Source organism: Ipomoea nil, unplaced genomic scaffold (assembly GCF_001879475.1).
Source record: "Ipomoea nil cultivar Tokyo-kokei standard unplaced genomic scaffold, Asagao_1.1 scaffold3415, whole genome shotgun sequence".
Taxonomy (NCBI): domain Eukaryota; kingdom Viridiplantae; phylum Streptophyta; class Magnoliopsida; order Solanales; family Convolvulaceae; genus Ipomoea; species Ipomoea nil.
In genome coordinates this window covers 337,960-351,172 of record NW_017619843.1, presented here as the reverse complement: position 1 = coordinate 351,172, position 13,213 = coordinate 337,960, and the positions used below count along the sequence as shown (strand labels likewise).

Here is a 13,213-nt window from a genome sequence, read left to right as displayed (position 1 = left end):
TTCACTACATTATCTATTATCTTTTTTGTGCACTATTTTTCTAATTAAATATCAAAGTTATAACATAAAATAATGCTATGTATTTATTTACCAAGTATTTTATTAATACCATGAAAAAATTAAAAAAAATATATAATTAATAAAGCCAACCATATTAACTACTTGAGAGATTTTGAGACAAATAGAGTATTCAAATCACACAAAAAATTGAAGTGAGAATTGCCGTTAGTTTACCGTTATAAAAAAGAAAAGGTCTTAGGTTCGTACCTCATCCCAATTAAAGTTGGCATAATTAGTACTTTATTTTACTCTTATTAAATTATAGAAATAATAATTTAGTAATTACAACAAAAAATAATACATATGCATTTCTTTAATTTAGAATTATGTGTCCACAATGTCTTTATTCAAAAAAAAAAATTATTCATTATCAATAAATTAAATAAGATAAATAATTTTATTAGTTATATTGTCTTTATTTTTCTTCAATATAAAAATTCTTTATATTCAAATTTATTAATTGATTATATTCGCTACATTGTCCTTACAATGTCTTTATTCCGTGAAAAACAAATTATTAATTATCAAAAAATTAATTAAAAGAAATATTTTCATTAGTTATATTGTCTTTATTTTTCTCAAATGTAAAAACTTTTACATTCAAATTCATCAATTGATTATATTCACTACATTATCTATTATATTTTTTGTGCACTATTTTTCTAATTAAATATCAAAGTTATAACATAAAATAATGCTATGTATTTATTTACCAAGTATTTTATTAATACCATGAAAAAATTTAAAAAATATAATTAATAAAGCCAACCATATTAACTACTTGAGAGATTTTGTGATAAAGAGAGTATTCAAATCACACAACAAATTGAAGTGAGAACTACCTCGCAATGTCCTTGTTTGACAATCAGCAGTTAGCGGTTAGCGTTAGCGGATTATACTAGCGGATTTGACCAGCGAATTTATTTAATTATTAACATTGGGTAGAAAAAATGACCGCCAAATTATTAAATCAAATGAATGGTTCATATTGTTCAGGTTTTAATTTTTTTCTTTTAAGATTTTCTAATTTATCCTTAATTATATGATTATCCATTTAACTTTTCCGTTAATTCACCGTTAGTATAATTCTAATATTAAAGTCTAATATAGAATTATAACTACACCATTAATCTAATTCTAATATTAAAGTCTTAATAGAACTTAACCACAAATCCTAATGTCAGAATCTCCTCAAACAATATTAGTATATATTTAATATTTTATGTCCTAATTTTTATTTGTTCTCCCTTATGTCCCTATTTGGTTTCAACCATACCTATACGATTATTTTATTGACAATTATAATCAATATTGACTATATTATCTTGCATTTGTAAACTTAGAATTACCTATTTAACCCGCACGGGCTTAGCTCAATGGTTTAGTGGGTAGTATTTGGGAGAAGAGACCAAGGTTTGAACCTCGGCGGCGGCAATGCGGGAATTATGTCCAAAGTGGGCAGATTCCTTTTGCATATCAGCATTTGGCCCTGTCTGCTGAACTAGGGCCCTTGGGGTTGGGAACTCAACCTTTGGAAGAAGAATTACCTATTTAAATACGCAAATTCAACCTTCAATTATCTATGCATGAACAATTTCAATATAATTTTGCCTTAATATATTTTAAAGTACTTATTTAAAAAAAAAAAAAAGCATTGGGCATTATCCCAATTGCGCAATGCGCGTAAAAAACTAGTATATATATATATATACTAATAAGAGCCCAAGAGAGTTAGACCTATAATGGGTAGAAAAAATGGCGGTCACAGATTTTAATCAAATGAATGGCTCAGATTGATAAGATTTAAATTTTACACAAAAATTTCCTAAAATACCCACACACCGTTACTAATTCCGTTAAAATTTTAAGAATTGCCGTTAGTTCACCGTTAACTTACTCATTAATTTCAATAATAAAAAAAAAGGTCTTAGGTTCGAACCTCATCCCAATCAAAGTTGGCATAATTAGTACTCTATTTTACTTTTATTAAATTATATAAATAATAATTTAGTAGCTACAACAAAAAATTATAGATATGCATTTCTTTAATTTAGAATTATGTATCCACAATGCCTTTATTCAAAAAAAATTATTCATTATCAATAAATTAAATAAGAGAAATAATTGTATTAGTTATATTGTCTTTATTTTTTTACAATATAAAAATTATTTATATTCAAATTTATTAATTGATTATATTCGCTACATTGTCCTTACAATGTCTTAATTCAGTAAAAAAAAATTATTCATTATCAATAAATTAATTAAGAGAAATATTTTCATTAGTTATATTGTCTTTATTTTTCTCAAATGTAAAATTTTTTACATTCAAATTCATCAATTGATTATATTCACTACATTGTCTATTATCTTTTTTGTGCACTATTTTTCTAATTAAATATCAAAGTTATAATACAAAATAATGCTATATATTTATTTACCAAGTATTTTATTAATACCATGAAAAAATTTAAAAAAATATAATTAATAAAGCCAACCATATTAACTACTTGAGAGTTTTGTGACAAAGAGAGTATTCAAATCACACAACAAATTGAAGTGAGAACTACCTTGCAATGTCCTTGTTTGACAATCAGCAGTTAGCGGATTTGACCAACGAATTTATTTAATTATTAACATTGGGTAGAAAAAATGACCGCCAAATTATTAAATCAAATGAATGATTCAAATTGTTCAGGTTTTAATTTTTTTTAAAAGTTTTTCTAATTTATCCTTAATTATATGATTATCCATTTAACTTTTTCTGTTAAATACCGTTAATTCACCGTTAGTCTAATTCTAATATTAACGTCTAATATAGAATTATAATTACACCATTAATCTAATTCTATTATTAAAGTCTTAATAGAACTTAACCACAAATTCTAATGTCGAAATCTCCTCAAACAATATTAGTATATATTTAATATTTTATGCTCTAATTTTTATTTGTTGTCCCTTATGTCCCGTATTTGGTTTCAACCATACCTATACAATTATTTTATTGACAATTATAATCAATCTTGACTATATTATCTTGCATTTGTAAACTTAGAATTACCTATTTAACCCACACGGGCTTAGCTCAATGGTTTAGTGGGCAGTATTTGGGAGAAGAGACCAATGTTTGAACCTCGGCGGCGGCAGTGCGGGAATTATGTCCAAAGTGGGCAGATTCTTTGTTCGCACCGGCATTTGGTCCTGTCTGCTAAACCATTGAGTCACCGTGATTTACAACTTCCCACAATGCTCTGTCGGGTCAGAGTGTGAGGGGCCCTTGGGGTTGGGGACTCAACCTTTGGTAGAAGAATTACCTATTTAAATACGCAAATTCAACCTTCAATTATCTATGCATGAACAATTTCAATATAATCTTGCCTTAATATACTTTAAAGTACTTATTTAAAATAAAAAAAAAAACATTGGGCATTATCCCAATCGCGCAATGCGCGCAAAAAACTAGTAATAATAATAATAATAATAATAATAATAATAATAATAATAGTAGTTAGAGTTTACTACATGATCCAACATATTCAATAATGTTTTTTTTTTTACTCCGACCAACAAAAATTAGTCTTAAAATAACTATAATCTATCTACTATACTAATAAGAGCCCAAGAGAGTTAGGGCTATAATGGGTAGAAAAAATGGCGGTCAATTTTTTTAATCAAATGAATGGCTCAGATTGATCAGATTTTAATTTTTCCTTGAGATTTCCTAATTTATCCTTAATGAATATGATTATCTGTTAACTTTTCCGTTAAATATTATTTTTTTCGTTAGTTTCTGTTAGTTCACCGTTAACTTACTCATTGATTTTAATAAGAAAGGTCTCAGGTTCGAACCTCATTCCAATCAAATTAAAGTTGGCATAATTAGTACTCTATTTTACTCTTATTAAATTAATTAATTTATAATTTAGTAGCTACAAAAAATGCAGAATATTTTTTGTGCACTATTTTTTAATTAAATATCAAAGTTATAATATAGAATAATGCTATATATTTATTTACCAAGTATTTTATTAATAGCATGAAAAAATTAAAAATTAAAAAAAAATCATATTAATAAAGTCAGTCATATTAACTACTTGAGGGATTTGTTAACAAAGAGAATATTCAAATCACACAACAAATTGAAGTGAGAACTACATAGCAATGTCCTTGTTTGATAATCAGCAGTTAGTGTTAGCGGATTTGACCAGCGAATTATATCAACGTTTGGAAAAAAGATATTTAAAAAAATTAGCCATTTAGATTAACATGTAAAATGACTTAAGGGTATACATATAATAATAATAATAATAATAATAATAATAATAATAATAATAATAATAATAATAATAATAATAATTATTATTATTATTATTATTATTATTATTATTATTATTATTATTATTATTATTATTATTATAATTGTTATAAAAAAATAAAAATATATATAATTAAGCCAATCATATTAACTACTTAATTGAGAGATTTATTGACAAAAAAGAGTATTCAAATCACACAACAAATTGAAGTGGGAAACTATCTCGCAATGTCCTTGTTTGGCAACCAGCAGTTAGCTCTTCAATATTAATGTATATTTAATATTTTATGCCCTAATTTTTATTTGCTCTCCCTTATTTCCCGTATTTGGTTTCAACCATACCCATATAATTATTTTATTGACAATTACAATCAATCTTGACTATATTATCTTGCATTTGTAAACTTAGAATTACCTATTTAAATATGCATATTCAACATTCAATCATCTATGCATGAACAATTCCAATATAATCTTGCATTGATATATTTTATAGTACTTATTTAAAAAAAAAATATTGGGCATTATCTCAATCGCGCAATACGTGTAAAAAAACTAGTAAATTAATAAAGTCACATACTCTAATCAACTTAAAAATAATTGAGTAGTAATAGCCTACATTAGAAAATCGTCAATCCATATATTCTTCATCTTGCCACTTTTAGCTTTGAAAATTCTAGTTTCTACCTTTTTTTTTTTTTTTTTTTTTTTTTTTTTTTTTTTTTTTTATATCAAATATTTAAATACTTTACCCAAATCTTCTTCATCAAATCCATGACCAATAGTCATCACTTGTTCATAAAGGTCATTTCTATTGATGTAATTATTTAAAGATTGAATAGCTTTTGCAAACTCATCACCAAGTTTATCAATCACATGGTCAATTGCTACGTCGTTTATTTTTCTTTTACAACCAAATTTTGCAAAGAACCAACAATTGATGAAGATATTTTTCCTCTAGTGTAACACCCCGTAATTTTACCCTTCAAACCCGAATTAATTATTTAATTAATTCTTGAGTCGCCTCATCATCATTTTAATGATGTCCATTAAAAGCAATTTAAAGGAATTAATTTGGCCTAGAACCCCTTAAATTATTGATATGGTCCACGGTGGACCGTGGACCCTTGTCTATAATAGAACCTTTGAGTCCGTTAGAATAAACAGGGAGGGCCCATCTACCTCTCAGACTCTAATAGGGAATCCTAAATCTATTTAAAAGGAATTAGAAAGAATTTAGAACCCTTTTTCACTAATCTCTCTCTCTCTATCTCTCGAAAATCCTTCCCCAAAATATAGTCAAAGAATTTTCCATCACCAAGCTTAGGAAAGATCAATTGGAAAAGGACCTTGAAGAAGGATCTTAAGAATCGTGAGAGGTTTAATTAAGCTAAAAGGTAAAACATGTCTTACAAAACCTATTTTCCTTGCTATGTTATGATTTATTTGAATCCTTGAATGATGGAATGCGTTATCTTGCGATTTTGCCTTGTTAGAGCTTGTATTTAGGGTTTATATTGGGATCTCTTTATATTCTTGATGTTCTTGATGATCTTGGGGTAATTGTATGCATATTCTTGTGTCTATGCATATTTAGAACTTGTAATTAGGGTTCATATTGTGGCTTCTTGATAGTCTTGATGTTCTTGATGATCTTGCGGTAACTGTATGCATACTCTTGTGTTAAGGCACGTTTAGAGCTTGTGTTTAGGGTTCAATAATGTTATTCTTTGGGTTGTTCTATGTATTCAAGTCCCTATAATTGTTGATGTGAGTTTTGGTGTGTTTGAAATTGATTTTGGGAAAAATTGGTGAATCCCCGAAGTGGAAAAATTGCCAAGAAGGGTTGTTCCAGCGGGTAGTCGGTAGTGGGGACAAACCCCCACCTGACCACCCGCCAGACGGGGAGTGAAGTTCCAGCGAGTGGCTGGCGAGTGGACAACCACCCGCCGGACCACCCGCTGGAACAAGGTGGTCCGCCAGCGGGTGGCTGTCCACCCGCTGGTACGTGCAACACGGTGATTGGTTGGGCTCTATTTGGTCGATCCGCGTGCCCCGAAGTGTCATCCTTGATGTTTGTAAGTCTAGAAGGATGTCCTAAGTACCATAATAGGATTTGTGAGTCTTGAATTAAGCACGTGGTCTAAACTTGTACCTCGTTGGTTTAAAGTATGGTCTATGCTGAGTTTTATGGTTGTCTTGATGGCACTTGTCATTGTGAGTTTGCACGTATGTTGTACCCTTCCCCGGTTATCTCATTGTTGAAGTCATTGTTGAGTCCTGAATGTTGTATTGATGTCCATGATTGATAAAAGATTTAAGATTGGTTGAATAAAAGATATAAGATTGGTGGTATACTACACTGCGTATGCTTACGACATTGCGCTGCAGTGCATTTATCTTATGTTATGGTGCTGCGGTACCTATGTTATGGCACTGCGTGTGCTTAGATTATTGTGTTGTGGTGCAATCAGGTTTATGGCACTGCGTGTGCTTAGATTTTTGTGATGCGTACAATCAGGTTTATGGCAATGCGTGTGCTTAGATTATTGCACTGCGGTACAATCAGGTTTATGGCACTGGGTGTGCTAAGATTGGTGGTAAAAATTGATGAGTGGAAAAGTAGGTGGAGAGCATTGCTCTGGAGGGATAAGGTTGGACTGGCGTACAGGGTGGTCTCGGAGGTACATGTTGGAACTGTTATAAGGATGGAGGGTGTAAAGGTTGGAACTTGGTATAAGGTTGGAACATGGACGTGTCCTGTGGTCATGGTTTGTTATTCATGTGCCTTAATGTTGTCTTATGGTGTTAGTTTTACTGGTATGTCACGAGTTTGAGTATGTTGATGTGTGCATCCTCTAATGAGTCAATGTCTTGGTTTTAAAGGTAGAATTGTTAGGACTATATCTATGTATTCTCAAGTCTCAAAATCGTTTTCTTATATCTATATATATTGTACTCAACACGTGGGCATGTGTTACTTAGCATTATTCGCTAACGGTTGGTACACCATATGTTTTTTAGGTACAGATTAGTTGGCTCGTGAGCGCGCTAGACGGAGCTGTGGTTCCTAGTTTAGTTAGTAGTTAGCTTTAGTCGGACGGCATGTGAGCCATTTTGTATTCGGATGATTATGGATCTTGATTAGTTAGTTTGTAGTTTGTGCATCTAGGTTCTCAAGCTTAGATGTGGCATAGCACCCCCAACTATCTTGTTTACCTTCCTCTTATTTTGGTATTAATGATAGATTTGTTCTTATTTCGTAAGGTTTAATTGTTTTAAAATATGCCTGAAAATCGGGGGTGTTACAGTTGGTATCATAGCCTAAGTTCGACCCTAGGTTAATGCCTTTAGGATAAGTCTTTAAGATGTTAAGCTTGAATTCTAGGTGTCTGCTGAGAATAGCTGGATATAGTAGCTCCTGATGTAATTTTAGAGCTGGTGATCACTTGTCAGCCAGACCCCATTCTCGTCCATGAGCCTTGAAACAAAATTTCTTGACGTTCGGATCGTAGCTGCGGCGTGATAGAAGGCAGTATTTCTATCCCCCGAATTGATCCACTCTTCCCTGGATCTCTTAAACCAGATTAGCTCCTCCTATTGCAGAATTTCTTCCAGGTTTTCTCTTAGCTTTGCTTCAAGCCTGACAAGGCCTCTGTGATAGCTCACCGCCAAAGCTTTTTGGATCCCACCCAATCGAGCCATCAAGACCCTTTTGCTTTTGAAAACATTACCGAAATTCGTTTTATTCCACTTAGCAGGGCTATTAGCAAGGCAATGGGTGTTCTCCGTGATGCTGCGATCAGTCCGCCAAGTTTGCTTGGTCACTTCATGCACATCAGCATGGGAAAGCCAAGCTGCCTGGAAAACGAAGTGTGTAGAAGGGTTAGCCTGGCGTTCTCCCTCAACCTGGCTCAATAGTGGTGCATGGTCAGAAGCAATCCGGGCCAAGTGAGTGACACACGCACCTGGGAATCTGGTACGCCATTCAGCGTTGCACACGGCACGATCCAGGGCCCCTTGACGGTTTCCTGTGATCCGTCTTTGACCAGGTGAGTCTTGGGCCGGAGAAACCCAAGTCAATAAGCCCTTCATCCTGCAACCAGTTTACAAAGTCAGAGCTTCTGTGTGTAGAATAAGAATTGTAATTATAAGTTTCCTTCCTAGTTAGGACAGAGTTAAAATCCCCAGCGACTAGCCAGGGCCCGGTGGCACCGCCCCATCGATTGTCTGAGATCACGCCAAAGTCGGCGGCGGAGGTGGTGGGCCGAGCTTCCGTAAACTGATGCTAAAATCCACGGTGGATGGTCCGATTTCTGGAACTGCATTAAGATGAATTGGGTGTGAGTAAATAAGATTGATATTTGCAGCGGGGCTTTCCAAAAAACCCAAATTCCGCCACTAAAGCCAACTGCCTCAACCCCGGACCCAGTCTGAGAAACCGAGCTTGGTGCAAATGGCTTTGGCCTGGGTACCCCAAAAAAAAAAATATATATATATATATATATATATATATATATATATATATATATATATATATATATGTTTAAGTTCTAGTGCGGGTGAATGCTTCCCGTGCGGTTGTGCAAGTGATTAATGTGCATGAGTTTTGTACTTAATGTACGTGAGTCTTGTGTTTAAGATGCGTGAGATTTTTGCTTAATGTGTGTGAGTGTGTAGTGCTTAATGTGCGTGGGTTTTGTACTTAAGGTGCGTGAGTCTTGTACCTAAGGTGCCTGAGTTGTGTGCTTAATGTGCGTGCGTGTGTACTTAATGTGATTTGTTGTTGAAACTTTAAATTGCATGAGTTTTGTGCTTAAGGTGCGTTAGTCTTGTGTTTAAGGTGCGTGATTTTGTACTTAATGTGCGTGAGTGTGTACTTAATGTGAGTTGTTGTAAAACTTAAGGTGCGTGAGGGCTGTGCTTAAGGTGCGTGAGGGTTGTGCTTAAGGTGCATGAGTTTGTGTTCTGAATGTATTTTGTTTGGGTGTTTAATGTGCGTCTGTTGTGTACTTAAAGTGCGCGAGTGTAATGCTTAATGTGAGTCCACCCGCACAACCGCACGGGAAGTACCACCCACACATGATCCCTTCCCTATATATGTATATACTAGTTTTTTTATGCGCATTGCGCGATTGGGATAATGCCCAATGTGTTTTTTAATAAGTACTTTAAAGTATATCAAGGCAAGATTATATTAGAATTGTTCATGCATAGATAATTGAATGTTAAATTTGCGTATTTAAATAGGTAATTCTAAGTTTACAAATGCAAGATAATATAGTCAATATTGATTATAATTGTCAATAAAATAATTGTATAGGTATGATTGAAATCAAATACGAGACATAAGGGAGTGCAAATAAAAATTAGGGCATAAAATATTAAATATATACTAATATTGAAGAGCTCACTGCTAATTGCCAAACAAGAACATTGCGAGATAGTTTCCCACTTCAATTTGTTGTGTGATTTGAATACCCTTTTTGTCAATAAAGCGCCCAAGTAGTTAATATGATTGACTTAATTATATATATTTTTTATTTTTTAAAACAATTATTATTATTATTATAATGGTACCCGGGTTGGACTTCCATTTGGAAGATTATGAGTTCGGGCCTCAGTGGAGGCGTTATTGGTTCTTTGTGTTTCAGTAGGTTGAGAAAGTATATGAACAGATTCTACAATGTAATAGAACCAGTAACTTTCAAAAAAAAAAAATTATTATTATTATTAATTTATTATTATTATTATTATTATTATTATTATTATTATTATTATCGCCCCTATAGTTATAATTGAGAATTGCAATTTGTCCTTGAAAAATGGCACCCCACTTTTTATAAATTTACAACTTTGCCATTATGATTGTTTTCTTCAATTCTTCCCCGTGGTCTTCTTCTTTCTCCAACTATTCATATCGCCATTTAGGGAAAAGTTAGCAACCACTCCATCCCTTCTTTTTATCTCATCTGCTCACAGGAGCTCTCTATCTCTCAGTGATAGCAAGTTGTAGGGTTTTGTTGATTGGTTATGAGTTTTTTCAATGGAAGTAGCAAATGAGTCGAGCTCAGAATCGCCATCTTCTACGGTTTCGTTTCCCAGTAGCTTTGCGGAATAGCCGTCTTCTTCAAATGAGTTGAGCCCGAAATTTAGTGCTATTTGCTTCATTTCACAGACGAGATGCACAGCCTGTTGGAACATGATCCTCACCATTTTCGCATCAATTTATATATTATTTCCTCGACTCGTGAGTTTTATCTTCCTGTAATTTTTCGGTGTAGAAGAAAAACGGAGAAGTTACTGTTTTACGTATTCCTCCCTCTTTTTTTTTTTTTTTTTTTTTTGGTAGTTTGCTTTGATGAAATCTAAAGCGGAAGTGAAATTATTTGCTGTTGACTACAAGAAAAGATATTAAATTTAGTGATGTCTACAGCTCCTTTATGTGGTGTTGATATTTTGCATAATTCAATTCAGAATTTCGTCCAAGGAATCCAAGAGATGCACTCCTTTTTTATTTTTTTTTAAAGTTTTTTTTTTAATTTTTATTTTTGCTTGTAATATATGTATTTTTATAGATCCTTATATTATCATCTGGTTGCAGATTCTGTGTGATTTTGTAATATATGTATATAGAACCTTATATCATAATCTCTGGCTTATACAATGTTCCTGGTAATTGCTTCATCCCGTCATTTTCAATTTTTGATTTCTTAGTTTTAGTCGTATGAGTACTGGATATTTGTGGACTTGGGTTGTGCTTGATTGCTTGTAAATTGCAGAGCATTCGCATGAATAGTCTTCTGATTCTGAGCTTGTTAAGCATATAAAGAGCATTATCAAGATTTTACATTCTTTTCAATTTTCATTTGTATATGTGACTATAAGTGATTAAGTGTTTTGCAGGCACTAATTTGTTAATATTTGTATCTGAGTATCTTGGGCTAGTGAGCTTTTCAGTTCAGAGGGAGTCCTATCTCAGTTGCAGAATATATATAAGAGCTTCATTACATTGATATGTATTCTATGAATTATAAAACAATTAAATGTTGTCTCTTACTTCACAACTAATTTATTCCTGTGGAAGTAAATATGCACCGTCTTTTTCTGGCATTACTTAATCTAGGTATTTATGTACCCCTTCAATCTATCATATCAATGGAACTTTGCAAAATTATTTTTTAAAACTTTCTATTTCTTTTAAAATTTTTAGCTCCCACTTAATGTACTATTAATGTTTAATTTGTAAGAATGATCAGGGATCGAGTCTCACCAGCGGCAGTGTGGGAGCTACCTCTCAAAGTAAGGGGGTTCCTTGCGCGCAGTGAGCATCGGTCTAGCCTCTGTGGTTCATGTTCAGTTGAGTTACCATGATTTACATCCTCCCAAATGCTCTGTCGGGTCGGAGTGTGGGGGGCCCTTAGGGTTGGGGTTCAGCCTTTTGGAAGAATGTTTAATTTGTTATTATCATGTTTGGAACTATAATCCATATAGGGCTGGTCAAACAAAGACATTGTGAGATAGTTCTCACTTCAATTTGTTGTGTGATTTGAATACTCTCTTTGTCAACAAATCCCTTAAGTGGTTAATATGATTGGCTTTATTAATTATATTTTTTAAAATTTTTTCATGGTATTAATAAAATACTTGGTAAATAAATATATAGCATTATTTTGTATTATAACTTTGATATTTATTTTAAAAAAATAGTGCACAAAATATATAATAGACAATGTAGTGAATATAATCAATTGATGAATTTGAATGTAAAGAATTTTTAATTGGAGAAAAATAAAGACAATATAACTAATAAAATTATTTCTCTTAATTAATTTATTGATAATGAATAATTTATTATTTTTTTAATAAAGGCATTGTAGGGACCATGTAGTGAATATAATCAATTGATGAATTTGAATGTAAAGAATTTTTATATTCGAGAAAAATAAAGAAAATATAACTAATTGGGCTGTGCATTGGACGGATCAGGCAGGTTCGGTTTTCGGGAATGAGAATCCGTTCGGTTTTCAGATTACAACTATTAAACCCTATCCGTTTATTTTCTAAGTGTAAACTTATCGGATATGTAAAACTCGGATTACGGACAGTTTACATCGGATTTCGGACTAAATCGGATATGAATAAAAAATTCATAAAAACTACAAATTAACTACTAAATAAGTAAATCAACACTAATTAAGTTGTAACTTGTTAACTTCTAAGTAGTAAGTAGTAACTACTAGTAGTTAACAATTTACAACTTCAAAATCACAAGTTCACAACTTAAAAGTTAGCCATATTCGGCTATGCCTAATGCCCCTAACAGGCTAACAGCTAACAAGTAACTTGTTACAAGTTAATGAAGCTAACAACTTTACAGCTTACAACTTACAAGTTACAATTCAAAAACAGTTTACAGATTCAAATTCTCAAAAAATCAGTTGTTAAGGCACCATTCAAAAACTAAATGCAGCAACAGCAACTCAGCAAACCAACAACTCAGGCACTCAGCATTCCTCATCTTCCTGCTTAAGGTGCAAACTTAAATAACAAATAACAAAAAGAAAAAAACTGAAAAAATAACAGTTTAACATTTTTGGCTCAAAAATCCAAAACAGGCTCAGATTGCTGTGTTTTCATATCATTAAGATTTGAGGGAAATTGCTTCTAAAGTTTTGGAACAAAATCCAAAACTTGAGCAACATACCAACCCCAAGTCCTTTGATTCAGACAAAGGTGGAAGCATCATCATAGCCCATACTACTGCACATACCTGTCAAGCTGTAAGCCTGTAACCTGATGTTCAAATGTTCAATCAAGTGGAACTGTGGAAGGGGC

The 13,213-nt window shown here is 32.4% G+C and overlaps 1 long non-coding RNA gene across 1 annotated transcript; it reads left to right on the top strand.

The window, feature by feature from the left end:
- Window positions 1–10,295: 10,295 nt before the first annotated feature.
- On the top strand, window positions 10,296–11,171 carry LOC109171326. Its single transcript, XR_002052574.1, has 2 exons — window positions 10,296–10,625; window positions 10,728–11,171. It is a non-coding gene; the product is annotated as an uncharacterized LOC109171326 (long non-coding RNA).
- Window positions 11,172–13,213: the final 2,042 nt, after the last annotated feature.